Below are 20,368 nucleotides of genomic sequence, written 5' to 3'. Positions count from 1 at the left end.
TGTTACAGAAGATCAATTACTATTAAGAGGTGTCAACTCTAAACACCACCTACAAATTTAAAATCACTAACACGTTACTTGAACTCAGTCAATATCTAACTAGATTCCTCACAGCTTTAAAAAAAAAAAAAATTAAGCTTTCATATATTTTCACTGACTTGTTTCATTAATAATATCACTTATTCAAAAAAAAAAACTACCACCAGCTATTTACCTTGAGTATCAGGAAGTAAACAACATTTGAGAGACAATTACAGGCCCAAATCGAATGGAATAATAAAATCAGGTAGAAATCCACACGAACTCACCCTGCTCGCCAGAAAATGAGTTTTACTGCCATTGGTGACAATGGGCCCTAGTAAACAATCCAGCTGTGGAAACCTAAAAAAGAAAAAGATACAGGAAAATTTAGAAGGAGAAAGATTCAGGAAGGCATAAACAGTAAATTTCATTATAATAGGTCTTCTCACCAAAACATAAAGTTAGTTCAGAAGTCCCTGAATCTATGCAATAATTATACCACAAACTGTTCATAATTGGAGTTGCTTCATCAACTCACCATTTTTTCCATTAGCTGAGTGTAGGATTTTAGAGATACTTAATCTTATTTTCAGATTAATCCTCAGTGGATTACATGACTTCAATTTTCTTTCTATATTAATCCCTCAAGTAGTTAATGATCTGCAAACTGATTCTTAAATACACCATATAAACGAAGTATCTTAAGGACTTACGACAGAGCTTTTGTCAAGGGAAGAACACCTCTGATATATGAACAATCATGTCCATTTTATAGATCTTAATTTTCATATTATGTACCAAATTTATACTGTCATGCTTATTTTCTTCTAATTCGGAAGCAATAAAAAACCAGAGGAACTATGAATCCTACATACAATATTAACATTAATATTAATTAAATCGTTAAGAAAACTTTAATTCAAAAAATCAGCAAATAACTCTCTTCTCTGAATTGTCCAACAGGAAGATTAGTTACTAGTGGTAGAAAAGAGATAAATTTTCCTCCCAAATGTTACTGGCATATATACCACAGAATGGCTGGTATTAGTAGGTTGACTTATACAAAATTGCTGATTATTCAACCATTTTTTACCTACACACATGGCAATTTCATAATTTTTACAAACAAAAAAAAAATAAACAGGATTGAAAATGCCGTGATTATGAAACAACTACATTTTCTAAACTACCTGTTGCTCAACATACATCATTTTTCTGAGCAACATCAATGATCTGGGTATGAGTAACTGATTCCATTCTAACTTATCATCAATGGTATCTAAAACATAAGAAAGGAAAGGAATGACCTCTAGCATTTGGAAGGGCTTAATGTGTATCTTTTCAATTCTTTCTTCCCACCCAGTTCCCCGTTTACTTCCAACCCCCTCGACTTCCCCCTTGCAACATAAGACTCTTTTCCAAGAGCACAGATGTGACAGAAAGAAAAGCTGAGGGCTAGAAGACAAAAAGGTGAGAGGGAGCATGGTGATCTCTAACAGGGGCAGGTGAAAGGGAAAGCAGGCAAGAGCTAGCGAGGGAAAAGATACAGGGGGCAGATGGATGCAGGAATAAGATGCAGAGGGAAGCGTGTAGAAGAGCTGCCCACTAGCTCAGGACAGGTGTGGCCAGGGAGCAGCACCCCACACAGGTCCAAGCCCAAGTCCATGGGGCAATGAAGTGAACATTTACTTCTGTCTTGTAATAAATGTAGTAACCCATATATTTTAGGACCTACCCACAACTACCACCACCAGCACAACAGCATCACAATCACCCCACAATAACGTAAACTCAAAGCATGCACAACGCTAATGGGAGTAAAAACTAGTGCAATCAAGGCCATTTGGGTACCCCAGGTACAGAAAATTCACAAGTTCCCAAAGGACGTTTTCTTCTGAGAAGGAATAGAAAAGGGTTTAAATAATTTTCCCTCCCACCAGGAGACCCATTAAACCAGCAGCCTACTATAAATTGTTTTGTTTTTGCATGAAAGAGCAGCCAGCTGCCAAATAAACTTTTTAATCTCTTTTTAGTACCACCCATTTCTCATTCCCTATTTTTCAGATTAATTATGTGAGGATAAAATGGAGGATGAAAATCAGCATTCTGTGACATGGTCACAGAACGGTGGTAACAAAGTCGAAGTTGATATGCTAGATGAAACCTGTCATTTTGTTCACATCCAATCAGAATCTCAAAAACACGTAAGACCATGAAATGAAATGCAAGCAAAGTAAATCTGACATTCAGAGGCACTCTGTTGTTCCAATAGCAACTTTCCCCTTTAAACAGAGATATTTGGATCTACCGTGGATCACTACAGGGTTGAAGGTAAGCATATCAGTGATGGCAATGATAGTACTAATTGTAACAGAAAAAAAAAAGAAAAGAAAATTGTCATTATTATTATTATGGGTATGGTCATAGATAAAGAGCTGCAAATAGAACAGCTCTGAATTAGTAGACCAGTTGGAATTATACTTCACGTTGTGGAATGGAGTTAGAAAGTGACTTTATGTTAACACGGAAATTAAATAAGAGCGTGAACAAAATTAAGGAGTACTGGCTAAGGTCTGTGAAGTAGATATATACATGTGTAGAAGACGTCAGGTACCATTTCAATGAGGCCAATCTATGAAGAGCAACCTAAGAACCAACTGGGCAACCTCAAACAGAGTAGCCTGAGGCCACTGGCAATTACCATTGTGATCAGACTAGGGTCTACAAGACCGTCGGCCAGGAAACAGTACATGGAAGCTGATGTAAGAGGCAGGAAGACCGGATGTTACCGAATGGCCCAGAGTCCTAGACAAGAGTTGAGGACGTGAACTCTACACATTGGTATGCAAACCCGAAACAGGTGGCTGCATAATAACCACGGAGAGGATTTGTTAAACATAGATTTGTTAAACATAGATTCCTGGACACCACCCTGAGGCTGATTGTTGTGCTCCAACAATTTATATTCTTGAAAGCTTTCCCTGGGTACTGCTGCAGCACAACTACATTGAAGAACAGGAGCTAGGGCAACAGATGGACACTACCGGAGAAGCAGTCTCTCGATTCAGCAGGAGTCTGAGCTGGACCATCAGGTATGCTTTATATACTAGTTCACTTAATCTTCATAGCAACAGCCTGAGTAGATTTCAATCACCCAATGTTGCAGAACAGTAGACTAAGGGAGCAGATCTGAAAGGTCAATAATTTGCCCAAGGTAACAACGCAAGAAAGATCAAATCCCACCTCATCACTTACTTCTTGAAGCTCTTCTGTGGGTGTTCACTGCCTAATATGAAATGCATTGTATATAAATTGACTGTATATGTATGGATCTAATTCCAGTTCGTAGTCAATTCCATTAATCTATTTGTATAACTTAAAAACTCAGCATAAATACCACACTGTCCTGATTAACGTAGCTTGATAATAAATCTTGAACTCAGATTAAAACAAAAAAAGAAAAAAGGAATGCATTCTAAAGCCCCTTGCAGGTGCCCTGGAATAACACGGCCCTCAACTCCAGCTCAGCTACACCACCCTTTCAACCAACCATTCCTGCTCCATGGGAACCAAGCTATACGCAATCGCCTGGGCAGTGCTGTTGCAAGCCTCCTCACTGCCCTTGCTCCTGCCTCCTCCTAGAACGCCTCTGCCCTCATCTACCTCCTCTTCCAAGATGGAGCTCAGACCTCCCCTCTTTGCAAAGCCCTTCCTGCCCACCACCAACTCTTTCCTAGCTAGAAATGACCACTCCCTTCCCTGGGTCTTGCAATAATTAGCACAATAAAACATGATACTTCTCTCCAGTATTCATTTGCCTGACCCTATGTAGAAATAGACTATGATTTTTGAGAACAGATGTCAGTAAATATTTTAAGAATAAATAAATGCAGCGCTAGAGCCAAAGCCAGAATCTGAATCTGAATCCAACTCAAAACCAGTATACCATGCTGTGTCTCTGAAAGCTTTGCATCTGCTTTCATGAAAATCACTCTTAACATTGTCAAGACAGTAGCCACTCAGCAAGGGGTGGCCAATGAGCACTTGAAACGTGGCTAGTCTAAACTGAGATGTGCTCTAAGTATGAAATACATTATTTTGAGGATTCAACATGAAAAAATGTAAGATTTTTCCACATGAAAAATGATATTTTAAATACTTCAGGTTAGATAAGATATATTAAAATTAATTCCATATTTCTTTTTGATTTTTAAATGCAGGTACTAGAAAACAGAAAATTACATATACAGCTCATGTTATATTTCTATTGAACAGAAATATACCCTATAAAGTATGCCTTAACTCTTCCTTATTAATAAATCCATTGACATGATGCTCAGCATAACTTAACCTTTCCGAATGACATAGAGCCAGAGCATCAAAGACTGTACTGCAGTGCTGAACAACATGGTCCTGCTAAGCACACAGAGTTTGTCCCGACACCTAAAGCTCACAGAATATTGCTTTCAGAGTTCCACTGAGCCACTAAGCTTCTACTCTACTATAGCTGCTGGCACTTCACATGTAACTCCTCAGGTTTCTTATCTTCCAATCTAGATATTTTACTGAAATCTGAGCAGGACCAGGACAAGGCAGAGCACCTGCCTTGGGGAGAACTAAAACTCTCAGAAATGAAGATAAACAATTTCTTAAATAACGGCTTTACTGATATGTAGCCCAGATACCATAAAATTCATCATCTTAAAAGGTGAAATTCAATGGTTTTTATCACATTCACAAGGTCATGCAAGCATCGCCACTATCAAATTCGAGAACATTTTCATCACCCTCCAAAGAAACCCATACCATTAGCAGATACCCCACAGCCCTCCTTAGCCCAGCCCCTGACAACCAATAATCTATTCTGTCACTTGAATTTGCCTATTCTGAATACTTCATATAAACAGAATCATATAACATGTGGTATTTTGTGTCTGGCTTCTTTCAATTAACAAAATGCTTTCAAAGTTCGGCCATGTTGTACCAGAAATCGGTACTTCATTGCTTTTTATGGCTGAATAATATTCTATTGTATGAATACGCCACATCTTATTTATCTATTAATCAGTTAATGGACATTTGGATTGCTTCCAGTTTGAGGCTACTATGTACACATTCATGTGCCAGTTTTTATATGGATGTAAGTTTTCAATTCTCTTGAGTATACACTTAGGAATAGAGTTTCTGGGTCATGTTGTTACTCCATGCCTATAATCTGAGTAACTATCAACTGTTTCCCAAAACGGCTGTACCATTTCACAGTCCCACCAGCAGGTATAAGGGCTCCAACATTTCCACATCTTCAGCAACACTTAATTTTGTCTTTTTAATTTTAGCCATCTTAGTAGATGTGTAGTGATATATTACCGTGGTTTTAATTTGCATTTCCCTAATGACTAATGTGGATTGCCTTGCCATATGCGTATTGGCCACCTGTGTATCTTCTTTGGAGAAATGTCAATTCAAATCCTTTGTCGAATTTTTAATTGGGTTATTTGTCTTTATCATCCCCCAAAAGTTATACTGTTGACTGAAATCATTTGTATATATTCTGGATAGAAGATCCTTATTAGATGTGTAATTTGCAAAAATTTAATCTCATTCTTTGGGTTGTCTTTTCTCTTTCTTGATGATATCCTCTGAAGGAAACAATTTTATAATTTTTATGAAGATTAACCTATATATTCATCACTCCTGCTTTTGGTATTACATATAAGAAAATATTGCCTAATCCAAGATCATGAAGGTTTACTCTTACTTTTATTCCTGAGACTTACTGTTTTATATTTTACATTTAAGTCAATAATCCATTTTGAGTTAATTTTGTATATGGTATGAAGCAGGATCCAACTTCATTCTTTTACACATAGGCAACTAGTTATTCCAGCACTATTTATTAAAAAGATCATCCTTTCTTGAATTGAATTATCTTGTCACCTTTTTGAAAACCAATTCATAAAAAATGCAAGGGTTTGCTTCTCGGCCTTATGGATCAGTTTTATAGCACTGATCTATAAGGACATAATTTGCCTGCACCACGTTGTCTTTATTACCTTAGTTTTATATTAAAATAGTTTTGAAATTGGGACATGTGATTCCTTCAACTTTGTTCTGCTTTTTCAGGATTACACTGACTATTCTGGGTCCTTTGCATTTCCATATCAATTTGAGGATTAGCTTTTCAATTTGTTGGAAGGAAAAGACCTCTGTTTTTGATAGAGATTACATTAAATCTGCAGATCAATTTGGGAAGCATTGTCACCTTAGTAGGTCTTCCAGTCCATGAACACAGGATGTCTTTTCATTTATGTGTGTTACCTTTCATTTCTTTTAACAATGTTTCGCAGTTTTTAATATACAAGTCCTGAATGTCTTTTGTTAAATTTGTTCCTAAATATTTTATTGTTTTTGATACTACTACAAACGGAAATTTTCATCTTCATATTGTCAATTGTAAGTGCATAGAAATACAACTGATTTTTATTAATCCTGTATATGGCCACCTTACTGAACTTGTTTTTTAGTTCTCACAGTCTGTGTATAGAGTCCTCAGGATTTTCTACATACAAGATCACATCATCTGCAAAGAGATAATTTTACTTCTTCCTTTCCAATCCGGATGATTCTTCTTTATTTTCCTTGCCTCACTGCCTTGGCTAGAACGTTCAGTATTATGCTGAATAAATGTGAAAACAGTCAACATCCTTGCCTGTTCCTTATTTTAAAAGGAAAACAGTCTTCCATAAGTACGATGTTAGCTGTGGGTTTTTTACAGATTCCCTTCACTAGGTTGAGGAATTTCCCTTCCATTCCTAGTTTTGTATTTTTATCATGAAGTGCTGTTTGAATTTGTCAAGTGGCTTTTTTTTTCCTGTTTCTATTCAAATGATTATGAGGTTTTTGTACTTTATTATATTAATATGGTATATTAAATTGATTGATTTTCAGATATTAAACCAGCATTGCCCTCCTCAGATAAATCCCACTTAGTCATGGTATACAATCCTTTTTATACACTGCTGATTTCTGTTTGGTAGTATTTCCTCGCAGATTTTTGTATCTACATTCATGCAGAATAACAGCTGATATTTTTCTCGTGATGTCTCTGGCTTTTGTATCAAAGTACTACTGGCCTCAAAGAATGAGCCAAGAATGTTCCCTCCTTGTCTATCTTCTCGAAAAACATTATGCAAAACTGTTGTTAATTCTTTAACCATTTGGTAGAATTTACCAGTGAAGCCATCCCAGTCTGGGCTTTTCTTCGTGGAAAAATGTTTGATTACTAATTCAATCTCCTTTCTTGTTATAGGTCACTTCAGATCTGCCCCTTCTTCTTGAGTCAGTTTGGTAGTATATGTCTTCCTGGGAATTTACCCATTTCATTCAGTTTATATAATTTGTTGAAATAAATGTATTCACAATGTTCTTAATTTCTCTAAAATGGTAGTGATTCTCCTTCTTTCATTTTGATTTTAATAACTGAGTTTTCTCTCTTTTTCTATTAAAAATTTGTCAATTTTTTGATCTTTTCAAAAGACAACTTTTTGTTTTTATTGATTTTTTCTATTGTTTTTCTATTCTCTATTTCATTTACTTCTGTTCTAGTCCTTACTATAGTTTATATTCAGTTTATTATTTATATATCTATAAATATATAATTTTAAATATATACAAGTTTAATATATTATGTCATATTACATATAAATATATATTTACTTAGTTTGCTCTTTCTTTACATTATTAAGGTGAAAATTTAGGTTGTTGGTTTGAGATCTTTCTTCTTTTGTTAATATAGTTAACAGATAAAATCCCTCTAGCTATTGATTTAGTTGCATTTTAGAAGTTTTATTGTGTTATGTTTTTGTTTTCATTCTTCCCAAACTATTTTCTAACTTGCCTTCCGATTTCTTCTGTAACCCACTAGGAGTGTGTTAATTTCCACATTTTCTGTATTTCTGAAATTTCCTTCTATTCTTGATTTCTAATATCATTCCATTGTGGTCAGAGAACATATTCTGTATTATTTCGGCCCTTTTAAATTCATTAAAACTTGTTCTGTGACATAGTCTATTTTAAAGTATTTTCTAGAGGCATTTAAGACAATGTGTATTCTGCTACCATTGGGTGAAGTGTTCTTTAGGTGTTTGTTAATTCCAGTTGGCTTATAAAGTTGCTCAAGCCTTTTATTTCCTTGCTGATCTTCAGCAAAAAATAAGATCTTCTCAGTTTCAACCCATTATTGAAAATGAGGTATTGAGGCCGGGCACAGTGGCTCACACCTGTAATCCTAGCACTTGGGGAGGTGGAGACAGGCAGATCACCTGAGTTCAGGAGTTTGAGGCAAGCCTTGCCAACATAGTGAAAGCCTGTCTCTACTAAAAAAAAATATTTTAAAAAAATAGCCAGGCATGGTGGCATGAACCTGTAGTCTCAGCTACTTGGGAGGCTGATGCAGGAAAATCACTTGAACTCAGGAGGCAGAGGTTGCAGTGAGCCAAGATGGCACCACTGCACTCCAGCCTGGGCAACAGAGCGAGACTCTGTCTCAAAAAAAAAAAAGAAAGAAAATGTGTACTGAAATCTCCAAATATTATTGTTAAATTTTCTATTTCTTCTTCCAATTCTGTTTCTGCTTCACATATTTAGGGGATCTATTGTTAAATACATGTATGTTCAAATTGACTTCCTGAGAAACTGATCCCTTTAACAACAGGTAATGACCTTGTCTTCTATAATAATTTTCAACTTACAATCTATTTCACTTCATATCCATATAGCCATTCCAGCTCTCCTTTTATTACTATGTTCATGTTATATCTTATTCTATTCTTTTACTTTCACAGTATTTGTGTCTTCATGTATAAAGTAATTCTGGTCAATGGCATATAGTTGAGTCATGTTTATTTCATGTTTATTAATTCTGCCAATCCATGCCTTTTGACTAGACTGTTTAGTCCATTTACATTTAAAGTAAAAACTAAAAATGGCAGGATTTTACGTCTGCCATTTTGCTATTTGTTGTCTGTTATGTCTGATGTCTTTTTGTTCCTCCATTACTGCCCTCTTTTGTGTTAGACATTTTTCAGTGTCTCATTTTCATTCTGTTTCTTTTACTATACATTTTTTAGTTATTTTCTTAGTGGTTTGTACTCTTTTATATTTACCTATACAATTACCTTTACTGCTACTCTTTATTTATTTCTTTGGATTTGTGTTACTGACTTGTGTCCTTTAGTTACAAACTGAAAGATTACCTTTAATATTTCTTGTAGGGGCAGTCTGCTAGTGACAAATTCTCTGCTTTTGTTTTTCTGAGACATCTTAATCTTTCGTTCTTTTTTGAATAATAGTTTTGCTGGGCATAGAATTCTTGATTGACAATTTTTTGTCTTTCAGCATTTTGAATACATCATTCCACTATGTTCCAGCCTCCAGTTTCTGATGAGAAGTCAGCTGCTAATCTTATTGAAGATCTTCTGTACATGATTACTCACTTCTCTCTTGCTGCTTGAGTTTTTGTCCATTATTTCATCAAGCAGTCTTTCTGTCCCCTTTTCTCATTCTTCTCCTTTTGAGATTTCAATTATATATATATGTTGGTATTCATAATGGTATCCCATAAATGTGATGTTCTGTTCATTTTTCTTCATTCTTTTGACTTTCTGTTCCTCATAGTATATAATTTCAATTGATTTATTTTCAAGTTTGCTGATTCTTTCTTCTGCTAATTCAAAACTGCTGATGAGCACCTCTAATAATTTTTTTCATTTCAATCACTGTACTTTTCAATTTCATAATTTCTATTTTATTCTTTTAATAATTTACCCCCTTTACTGATATTCTCTATTTGATGAGACATCATTTTCCTACTTTAATTCTTCAGACAAGGTTTCCTTTAGCTCTTTGAACACATTTATAATAGCAAATTTAAAATGTTTGTCTAATAAGTCCAGTATCTGGACTTTCTCAGGGATACTTTTGTTTTTCCTGTTATGGCCCATATGCTACTGCTTGTGTGTGTGGGAATTTTATGTTGAAAACTGGATTTAAAAAAATATGGCAACTCTAGAAATAAGATTCCACACTGCATAAAGGTTTGTTGTTATATTTGTTGCTATTATTGTTTCTATTGCTATTTCCCAAATTACGTAAAGTCTACTTTCTTTACCATGTTCAGCTGCTGAAGTCTAGCTTCAGTGGTCAGCTAATGATGGGACAGAGATTTCTGTCTTGAACCAATACATATCACAGCCTTTGCTGAGGGATTGTGTGTGTTGGGGGGTGGGGTACATGCTTTCAACACTCCAGGAAGTAGTTTACAACTCTTAGTCTTCTCTTTCTACTTTACTTGTGCAAAGCCTCATTGTTAGTCTGAGATGACAGATTAAGGCCTTCTTAAGTATTTCTTGGACATACAGACACGGGCCTTCTAGATTCCAAAGACTACGTCCAAGGTTTTTAAAGCCCCCATAGATCTCTCGTTTCCCAATTTTTCCTTTTAAGTTTTTTGGTTAACCCCAACTGGTGTCACTGCCTCAGGCAGCTGAGGGATTAAACAATTACTGCTCATTGTTTTCCACAAATGCCCCAGGGCTCTGCAAAACAAGCTCTGAGAATGGAGATTTTTAGGAAGCTTCTAGAGCAAACATAGCGTGACAATTTTCTGAGACTGGGGATCTTGGAGGGCTCTAAACCTGTTTTGTCCCTTTCAGTGGCTTCTAGGCTATTAGTTGTTGTTTTTGGTTTGTTTTTTTTTTAGACGGAGTCCTGCTCTGTCACCCAGGCTGGAGTGCAGTAGCACAATCTCAGCTCACTGCAACCTCCACCTCCCAGGTTCAAGTGATTCTCCTGCTTCAGCCTCCCAAGTAGCTGGGATTACATGCACACACCACCATCCCCGGCTTTTTTTTTTTTTTTTTTTTTTTTTTGTACTTTTAGTAGAGATGGGGTTTCGCCACACTGGCCAGGCTGGTCTCAAACTCCTGACCTCAGGTGATCTGCCCTCCTTAGCCTCCCAAAGTGCTAGGATTACAGGTGTGAGCCACTGCACCTAGCTTAGGCTATTAGTTTTGAGGGCTACAGTGGAGCTGCAGAGGAAAGAATGGGAATAAGGTAAGTTTAAAAATCACAAAATTCACTGTTCTTACTGAGATTCAGACCTTTTTCTTGAATAAATATTCCTCAGATTGTTATAAACCCTTGATTAATTTCCACCATTCTAAAACGGTTTATTTTGGTATTTTTGCCACTGCTTTCATTGTTGTTGTGCAGGAGAGACTTTTCGGAATGTCTTTACTCCAATAATTCAGATGTGCTTCCAAGATAAGTAATACATTAATGCAATATTTTTAAGAAATCAAAATTAATGGAAAAAATTCCATGATGAACAAAATACGAGAACTTTAATTACAGACAGAATCAGTAACAGTGCTGTTCCCAACCAAACTGGAGCCTGACACAAAAGGAAAAATCAGTAATACTGATCCTGTCTTCCTTTAAAATTTTGACATTTTGTTCATTATAGATTTTTTGCATTAATCTTGATTTTCTAAACTGCATAAAATTTTTATTTGTATTACTGACTATCTTGGTGTCCCTTAAATTTTGTGCCTGAGGCAAGGGCTCAACTAGCCTCTCTCTAGTGCTGACCCTGGAGAAATGTGGTTGCAGGCCACATTCCTGCTTTGTTATTCCCTAAACTGAGATATTAACACTAACTCACATTTATACTTTATTCCAATATCTTGCACCATTATCAAAATTAAAATCCTAAAATTTAGCAGAAAATTTTCAGTATAAAGTTTGGGGGTAGAGGACAATGCATTTATATTAAAATAACTTCAAAATCTGCTAGTAGTGGCAGATTAGCTCACTCAATATAAAACTAATTACTACCTTCCAGTTAAACTAATATAATGTGGATTTTAAAAAAAAATACTTGCTAGAGTTTTCAGAAAACTAAATGTAATGTTTGGCATGTTCACTGTACAAACTTCCAATGATAACACTAATAGAAAATGCATCAGGCTTAGAAACATCAATTTCAACCAAAATCATTCTGCTACATGATTTCAATTCTCAAATTAACTTCCCCTGAAATAAACTGATAGTAATATAAGAATTAGAAGCAAAAAATGTGTCTGGTTTAATATGTGGCAACATTTCCAACCTGAGAACACAATTATTTGTGTGTAGAAAAATACTGCCTGTCTTGAGAAGCTATTTTCAATGAGTAATGTTAAACAGCTTAGTACAAAGATAATTAATTCTGGATGATTTAAGATTACTTCTCCCATATTTACGGAAACGGTGTTCATATTAAGTTTTTAGACTACTACTTTGCAGTAGCAATCTGATGAAGTGTGGAAAATAAACTTCCCTATTAAGTGTTCATTATTTGCTTCTGCTGTTTTATTATCATTTATTGTCATTCATGGCTCTATATTCCTTGCTTTCTCTATGGTACTTTTGGGGAAAGCACTTAAATTCACTGTATCAATATCAGCCTGTTTCTGGACAAATGTATTTGCCTCATTACAGTCTTCATAGATGCTAATGCACGATGTTGGCTTTTCATTTCTGCAAGGTGAGTCAAACTTTCTAAAGTCAGTATCAGGCAGTCATCAACACTGGTTTGGCCCTAATCACATACACTGCTGAATTATCTATAGTGACTATGTGTACCCACTGTTTTGTTTTTCTATGGGAACTGAACATACTGGTACAATGGGTCTACAGTAAACACAGTAAAAAGACTAACAAGGAGAGGACCTCAGACATCATACAGCCTATCCTCTCTGGGACAAGGGAAGTACATTTGGCTGAAATATACTAATCTTGTTTTTAAAATCTCTCAACAGATAAACAGTCTCTTCTCCTTCTATCTAGTCTAACTGATAAAAAATAGCGAGACCAAAGTAATCATTTTTTATTTTAACTATTCATTCATCTAACCATTTATTTTAAATTAAATTAAAATCATTTATTTTAAATTTATTGATTTATGTACTTATTTAGCAGATGATACAACCATCTATCTAGAAAATCCAAGGAAAATAACCACAAAACAAGGTTATAAGTAATAAGAGTTTGAAAAGTGCTTGGTTACATTACATTTTAGAATACCTTTCTATATATCAATTATTGGTTATATGTAATTCAACCAACATATAGAATATATACAACCAATTAGAAGGCGGCCCATTTACAAAAGCTAAAGAAGAATATCAAATACCCAGGAATTACCTTAAGTCCCCCATTTTCCAAATACAATAGGGCACGTGAGAGACGCTTGCAAAGTAAGAGACCGCAAGAAGTCATGACATGCACAGAGAAGAGAGTCAGGAACACCAGACTCCTATAAATGCCACCTTCCCAATGCCAGCTGCATATGTTCACTCAAGCTGCTGTGATGCTCCCTAACCACCAGCAAACAATCCAAGGAAACTCTATATGAGAGATTTCTGTTTTGGTTGTTGAGTTTAAAATTGTTACAAGCTAACAGCTTAAAAAATGAAACAGCTATCCCATCCCGGTTCCATACCCCTGTCCCCATGGGTACAGGAAGGCTGTAACTAAAAACCAGCAGAGAGGCCCTGGCTGCAGCTCCCCAATGGCTTCTTCACCTTCTCCACTAAGAAATTCATGACAGCCTGTTGCCAGGTCCACGTGTGTGTGTGTGTGCGTGTGCGTGTGTGTGTGTGCGTGTGCATGTGTGTGTGTGCGTGTGCATGTGTGTGTGTGCGTGGTGTTCTGATTAGCAGATGTAGGGCAGCCATCTGGGCATACAGGAGCCTCAGTCAACGTCTGAGTAATTTCCCCTCCTCAAACCCTAACCAACCCCAGTTGCCTTTAACCTGGGGATTCTCTCCGGCTCAGTTCCACTCAGCAAGTTGTTCTAGGTTCTTGGTATTAAGACATTCCTCAAGCAAGAGCAGTGTGGTTCCCACTGTCCACAACTTTTATACATCATAGTCCATTTGTTCCCAGGGTGACTGCAGGGAGTCCAGGCTGGAATGAGCTTGCCCCCAGCCCCTTTCCTATGACAAGCCAGTGGGAGCCATCACTGAAAACATACACTCTCCCTCCCTACTCGTATTCACATATGGTCTAGGCTGGATTCCGATGCCCTAAGAGGCCCTCAGTTCCAAGCCACCACTACTAAGGCCCCAAGAATACCATCAGTGTTTGTGGGCAGACTCGGGTGGCTGGAGCAGGGGATAGGGCTGCTGTCGTGAGGAAAAGCTGGCCATGAGCAGGAGATCCCCCACTGTGGCCTGCAGCTGCCTCCTTGTGCTCCCCACCAATGCCAGCTGCACTCTGGTCAGGTGGCTCACTCTTCCATCTCCTTTAGGGCTCTGCTCAACATCTCCTCTCAGTGAGGCGTCCCCTGACCACACTACTTGAAAGAGCAATTCCCCATCTCCCACTCCTGCTCCCCCGTCTCTGATTTACTTTCTCCATAGCACTATCCATACCTGATATATTAAGTACTTAACCTCATCTGATTCATTCCATTGTACTGTAAGTTCCTCAAGGGTACAGTTTTTGTCTGTTTTTTTTGCTGCTCTATACCTAACATGTAGAACAGTGCCTGGCCTATGGTGACACTCAAACTTTCTTGTTGGCTGGTGTGGGGAAAAAAAAAAATTCTGGACATTGGTTAAAGGCAGTCAAGACAGATTTTACTCCGTGCTACTGCAGTGAGAGAAAGAGACTTCAGTCTAGAGCTGAGCTCAACTCCGATTCAGGTAGAGGTGACTGGGTGTTTTAAAGAGAGAATGAGGAACTAGCGATGAAAAATGAGAATGTGTGTGGGCTCAAGCAGGGTCAAGGACATAGAACATTACAGCAAGCAGACCAGGGGGTTTGCCAATGAGACTAGGCCACCTGTGACTGCTAACTGTCACTTGTCAAAGTTAGGCTCCTACCCACCTACAGAGACTAGAGGACAGAGCCCTATCCTCCCTGATGATTACATGTCAAAGGAATGGCTCAGACACTGAGGAAGACAGTCCAGGTGGTAGGAGATACACATATACCTCAAAGGCACAGAGAAAGAATTACAATTGTAAGTTTTTAATAAACGATCTAACAAAATGAAAGTCAGGGGCCTATTATCATTTGTGTGGGCTAGAACAAAAGACAAATTCTTTGGGGCAGCCTTGAGCTTTTGTAGGCAAGAATGGAAGTGAGGCTGGGTCATCCCAGGAACATAGCCTTAGGCTGCTAGATGCCATGTTATAAGGTTTGGCTGTGTCCCCACCCAAATGTCATCATGAATTATAATTCCCATAATCCCCATGTCATAAGAGGGACTAGGTGGGAGGTAATTGAATCATGGGGGCGATTACCCTCATGTTGTTCTCGTGATAGTAAGTTCTCATGAGATCTGATGGTTTTACAAGGTGTTTTCCCCCTTTTGCTCATTATTCTCTCCTGCTGCCATGTGAAGAAGGACGAGTTTGCTTCCCCTTCCACGATGATTGTAAGTTTCCTGAGGCCTCCCCAGCCATGCTGAACTACGAGTCAATTAAACCTCTTTCCTTTATAAATTACCCAGTTTCTGGTATGTCTTTATCAGCAGGGTGAGAACAGGCTAATACACCATGTGACAGTGTTTTCAGATCCCTCGGAGGGTGGGAGCACGGACAAAATTGTTTGTGTTGAAAGCTGCAGTTCTTACAGGCCAAGGTTGAGGCCCAGTTGAGAAGAGGGCTCAGGGGAGCCTGGCTAAAGTTTGGTCAAAAGGAGAGTCTCTGTGGATGGGTGGGTGGATGGTAGATAGATGACTGATGGATGGATAATTGATAGACAAGGTATATGGGTTGGTGAGAAGGGTCAAGATGATAAGATCTAAAGGCATCCACATTCACATAGGAAGTAGAAATCATTTCAGAGAAAAGGGGAAACTCCTTGACTCTTTTCAACAACTCATTTCAAACATGTGTGTGGTGGATATTATAAGCCTCCCACTTGCTCATAAAAACTGCTAATGGGAACAAGCTGATATTCATCTAGTCCTTCCAAACATGCATTTGTTTCCTGTAGGATATTTTCCAGGAATGAATTTGTTTGCTCACTGTTGAAAATTCATATTAGAGACCAATCCTAACAAGCTTACAGAAGGATCTCCTATGGAGCTGATGCTATCTGTTCCTATTAACATTTTATTAATGAAGTATCTTTCAGTAGGGTTTTTTCCTTCCTTTCCGCCTGGCATCCTGCCTCTGAGAGGACGAAGAGCTTTTTTAACCCACTTTCCTCCCTTCCCCACCCCATTTCCACTCTTCTCCACCTCCAGCTCACACACTGATCCAAAACAGTCCCATGCGTGTGAGATTACGAGGCAAGGAGCTGGTTCTCCAGGTAAGTGCCTGATTTCAGAGGCTCCACATAGCCCTAGGTTATAGCAGTTTGCATTTTCTCAGCAAGGCAACTATGATATTGTACAGGTTCTTTTTTTATCTTTTCAGATGACAAAAATTAAACTAAGAATAGGCAATTTTGTAAGTTAATATTCAACGATAAGCTGGAGCCTGGGATAGATGCAGGGTCTGTGGAACCTTGGGTTTATATAATTGCGGGGTGGGAAGGTAGAAAGAGTACTCTCCCTATTTTTAAAAAAAAATCCAAAAGTGCAGATACAAACTCAGGGATGACCACATGAACACACTGCCAGTGGCCCTCCCAGAGGGCTCCGAAGAAGCCTGTGTGAGGGAGGGACCTGAGGCTTAGGTTCCTTAGCTCCCCAGTCGATCTGCCGCTGCTGGAAATAGAAAGGACTAGAGAGGTTTCTGCCCCAGCATTCAAATCTCCAGACAATCGCTAAGCATAACAGTCTTCTATTACATCAATCCCCCAGACGCTATTCTTACCTCTCGTTCACAAACCACCATCCCTGCTGTTCCCTCTAATTTGCCAACAGCAATTCATTATAAAAGTGTGTATGCCGGGGTGGGTTTGGGCATCCTCCCGGATTTTGGCTGTAACAGTCTAGTTCCGTGTCAATTATGTAATAGCCAAAACAGGGAGTTTAACGGAGTACCAAAAGCACAGTCAGAGTTCTTACATAAGCCTTCATAAACCATCCATAAGATCTGCTTCTAGATTTGGATATTTGGGATTACATAAGGTAGACAGAAAACATTGCCTCAGAAGCCAGGTTTCTTTCTGACCTTAAAAACAATAAAAGCTTTTTGCACTTAATTTACTAGTTTACAGTAATACAGTAAGTTTTTAATTTGATACGGAAAATAATCTTTCCTAAGGCTTACTTTACCGTGTAAACATAAAGGAACCCTGACACTACTCCTCAACTTTCATTGGTACTTCCGCAAATGAAATATATATCACCTGAGATTCCCAAAAGTATTCTACACGGAATTATGCGTCCCTGATAAACATCAAGTACTCTTTGGAGGAAAAACAATAAAGAAAGAGCATTTAGACAAAACACGAAAGTCTACATGCTGTAGTTCTTTGATGTGTCCCCTTTCCAATACCATTTTTTTCTTCCCATGTTTCTAACAACGTATTTTTGACTTACCTTAAACCACTGTAGCAACACCATAGGCTACAAAGTGACAAAACAATGCTCCACAATGGGTCTCACTCCTTGCTACACGTTAGAATCACCAGGAAAGCTTTTTAACATTGTAGGTATCAAGGCATCACCCCAAACCAATTAAAACAGAATACTGGGTGGAGGGGGGACAAGGGGTCTTCCTAGCCATCAGTATATCTGATGTTTTCTACTTTTGTATTTTTACCTGAAAAATATAGCCACAAATGTGAGTACTGGTTTTGGGGCCTGTGGAAAGGCAAGGGAAAGAGAGACACATCTTGAATAACTGGCAACTCATTATTACCACATTTCCATCAGAGATAAAAATAAAATCATTCAATAGTTTGAAAACTAGAAAGGATACCCGTAGGATCTTTTTACCAATAAGTAGTCAAACAATTCTCACCAATTCATAATAGACTTTACAAAACCAATTTTTCAGTGCTTTACAATTTTACCTAACGACTTTTTTTAATATAGAGTGCTATATTATCTTAAAAGGGTACTTCAAACTAAAACCACTGCTTATCTCCAAGTAAACTTAAAGCATGACACTCTCTTCTTAGGTGCTCTGGTAATCACACATAACTTTACCAATGAGCAAATTTTTTTAAGCAGTTATATAACAGAGAGTACAGGCGCCTTTGGTATCCTGCCAAGAGTACTTCTTTCCGTGTTTGTATTTAAAATAGAATGGTAGTAACATCACTTGTGTGCCTGTAATTCCTTCTGTGCACAGGCTCAGAATGAAAAAAAAATGGATATAGCAAGCCGCTTCACTGCTTTGCCATTATAAAGCTTGAAGGAAATAACACACTCATACTAAATTAAGACGAAGACTCAGACCAAATTATCCAAAGCTGGGGGTGGGTAGGGAAGAACTCGCTTTAACTAACCTACCAACGCCTCTAAAGCAGGGGGTGTTGAACCTGGCAGCACGCGAAGGTGCCAAAAGAGCTGCAGTCCCTCAACCAGAGCAGGTGATGTGGGCAGGAAGCATCAGCGCTCCGGAGACGAGAGGCCGAACCAGCCCGGCGCTGCCCCGAGCCCGGCTGCGTGCTCCCCAACTCCGCGCACCTGTCTCCGGCGGGTCCAGAGGGCGGGCAACAGAGCCAGCCGACCCCGCCGGAGAGCGCAGCAGAGGATTCGCTCACCTGGGTCGAAAAGAGCCAAGAAAGATGTAATGTCCAAGAGGCCACCACTGCCCTCACCGAGACGCTCATCCCGGGCCAGGTTCCGCCACGCTGCTTCCTCCTCCTCTCCAGCTCGAGTTTTCTATTTACCGACAGGTCTGTACTCCGCTAAGCGGTCAAGGGTTTCCGCAGAAGGGAGAAGATAAACTTACCCTGAGAGCCGGCAGCGGCGGCGGCGCAGGTGGAGCACGAGGGGCGCCCCCGCACCTGGAGCAGCCGGCGCTCGCTATCACCTCTCCCCGCCCACGCCCGCGCCGCGGCTGCGCCCCACTCCGCGCCCCCGCACTCACCTCGGCGCAGGCACCGCCCAGGCCGCCGCCCCCGCTCGAGCGCCGGGGCGCAGCCGGGGACTGGAGCCGCCCGCGCGACGCCCAGGCGCTCCCGGCTCAACCGCGGCCGCGGCTGGTCCTCTGGCCGCCTCGCCTGGACAAAGAGAAGCCGCGGGGCCGGCGGCCGCCCAGTCCAACCTTCGCAGCGCGCCGCGCGCGCCTCGCCCGCGAGGTGCCGTCCGCGGTGACAGCGGCCAGGCGGCGAGCGGGCCCGAGCGGTAGGCGGCGCGGGGCAGCTGTTACGCGCACCCCCTCCTGGCCGCCCGGAGACGCACTCGCCGAGACCCGGGCGCCTCCTCCCGGCCCGCACTCTGCGCCCCGCGTCGCAGCCCCTCAGCCGGGAGTCGCAGCGCCCTCTGCCGACAGCCCCTGCGCCGGCTCCTGCGCGCGCGCCTGCCCGCCCCAGCTCCAGCTCCAGCTCCAGCCCCAGCCCTAGCCCCAGCCCCATCCTCACCTTCGGCCTCCACAGGAGGCGGGCGCGGCGCAGGCGGTTGCTCCGCTGGTCACCGCGGTGCCCGAGCGTCGGGAGACCCCAGGAGAAAGGAGGAGTAAGACTGGGTTGGCGGCTCCAGCGCAGGCCTCCGGGAATGGGTTCCGCTGTTTTCCGCTTAGAACAGAAGAGGGAGCCGCTTCGAATTAGGCGCAGCAAGAGGCATTGGGGTTCAGCATCGGGAAGAACTTTGGAGGACGCTAGGGTGCCTGATTCACAGAAGCCCAAAGCCAGTCTCTGAAAAGATTTGAGCAAAAGGCAGGCATTTCTTTCTAGAAGAAAGCTTATTTCTGTGTTTAATGAGCACCAAATGTGCCTCCCCACTGTCCGAGGGGTTCCAGCGAGACTTGACTGCTCTTATGGTAAATAGATGAATTAATGATTTCTCAAAGACCTTTTTCCAGTCCTACCTGAAATGCTCAGGCTCCCCTACGCGGTGCACCTGGAAGGTTTGAAAAGGCAAGCGAAACTAGAGGACTTTTGCAGACTCTGATTCAAACAGCAATGGAATAAAGATTTACCATTATAAAGATGAAACGATGTTGCTGGTCTTTGCACTATTTAGGTTGGCTTTTTTTTGTTTTGTTTTTAGGGGATGTCTTTCCAAACCACTGTGTTAAGCAATACTTTATGCCAGTTAATTTTTTTTTTTTTAACCAACTGGACTACTTGGTGAAGAGAAATCACAAAATGGCACTTTTTTTTCAGACCACTATCTTTTAAAATTATTCCATCAGCTCTTCCTTTTTCCCTGGAAGAATCTAGAACA

The 20,368-nt window shown here is 39.9% G+C and overlaps 1 protein-coding gene across 6 annotated transcripts in view; it reads right to left on the bottom strand.

Moving 5' to 3' along the window:
- The window catches only part of MTUS2 (microtubule associated scaffold protein 2), a 636,712-nt gene extending 616,969 nt beyond the window's left edge, over positions 1-19,743 (bottom strand). For 2 of the 6 annotated variants that reach the window (XM_007960034.3, XM_007960038.3), the window contains exons 1-2: positions 18,742-19,019; positions 309-381 (exon numbers count right to left, since the gene is read on the bottom strand). The gene's annotated coding sequence lies outside the window, so the exon portion shown is untranslated. Of the gene's footprint in view, positions 1-308; positions 382-18,741; positions 19,024-19,070; positions 19,408-19,563 lie in introns of those variants that run through there. The other 4 variants (XM_037986864.2, XM_037986863.2, XM_073013118.1 and 1 more) reach the window with 4 other exon arrangements.
- Positions 19,744-20,368: the final 625 nt, after the last annotated feature.

This window comes from Chlorocebus sabaeus, chromosome 3, assembly GCF_047675955.1.
Source record: "Chlorocebus sabaeus isolate Y175 chromosome 3, mChlSab1.0.hap1, whole genome shotgun sequence".
Classification (NCBI taxonomy): domain Eukaryota; kingdom Metazoa; phylum Chordata; class Mammalia; order Primates; family Cercopithecidae; genus Chlorocebus; species Chlorocebus sabaeus.
Note: the sequence above shows the minus strand (reverse complement) of the source record. Positions and strands in the feature narration are given on the sequence as shown.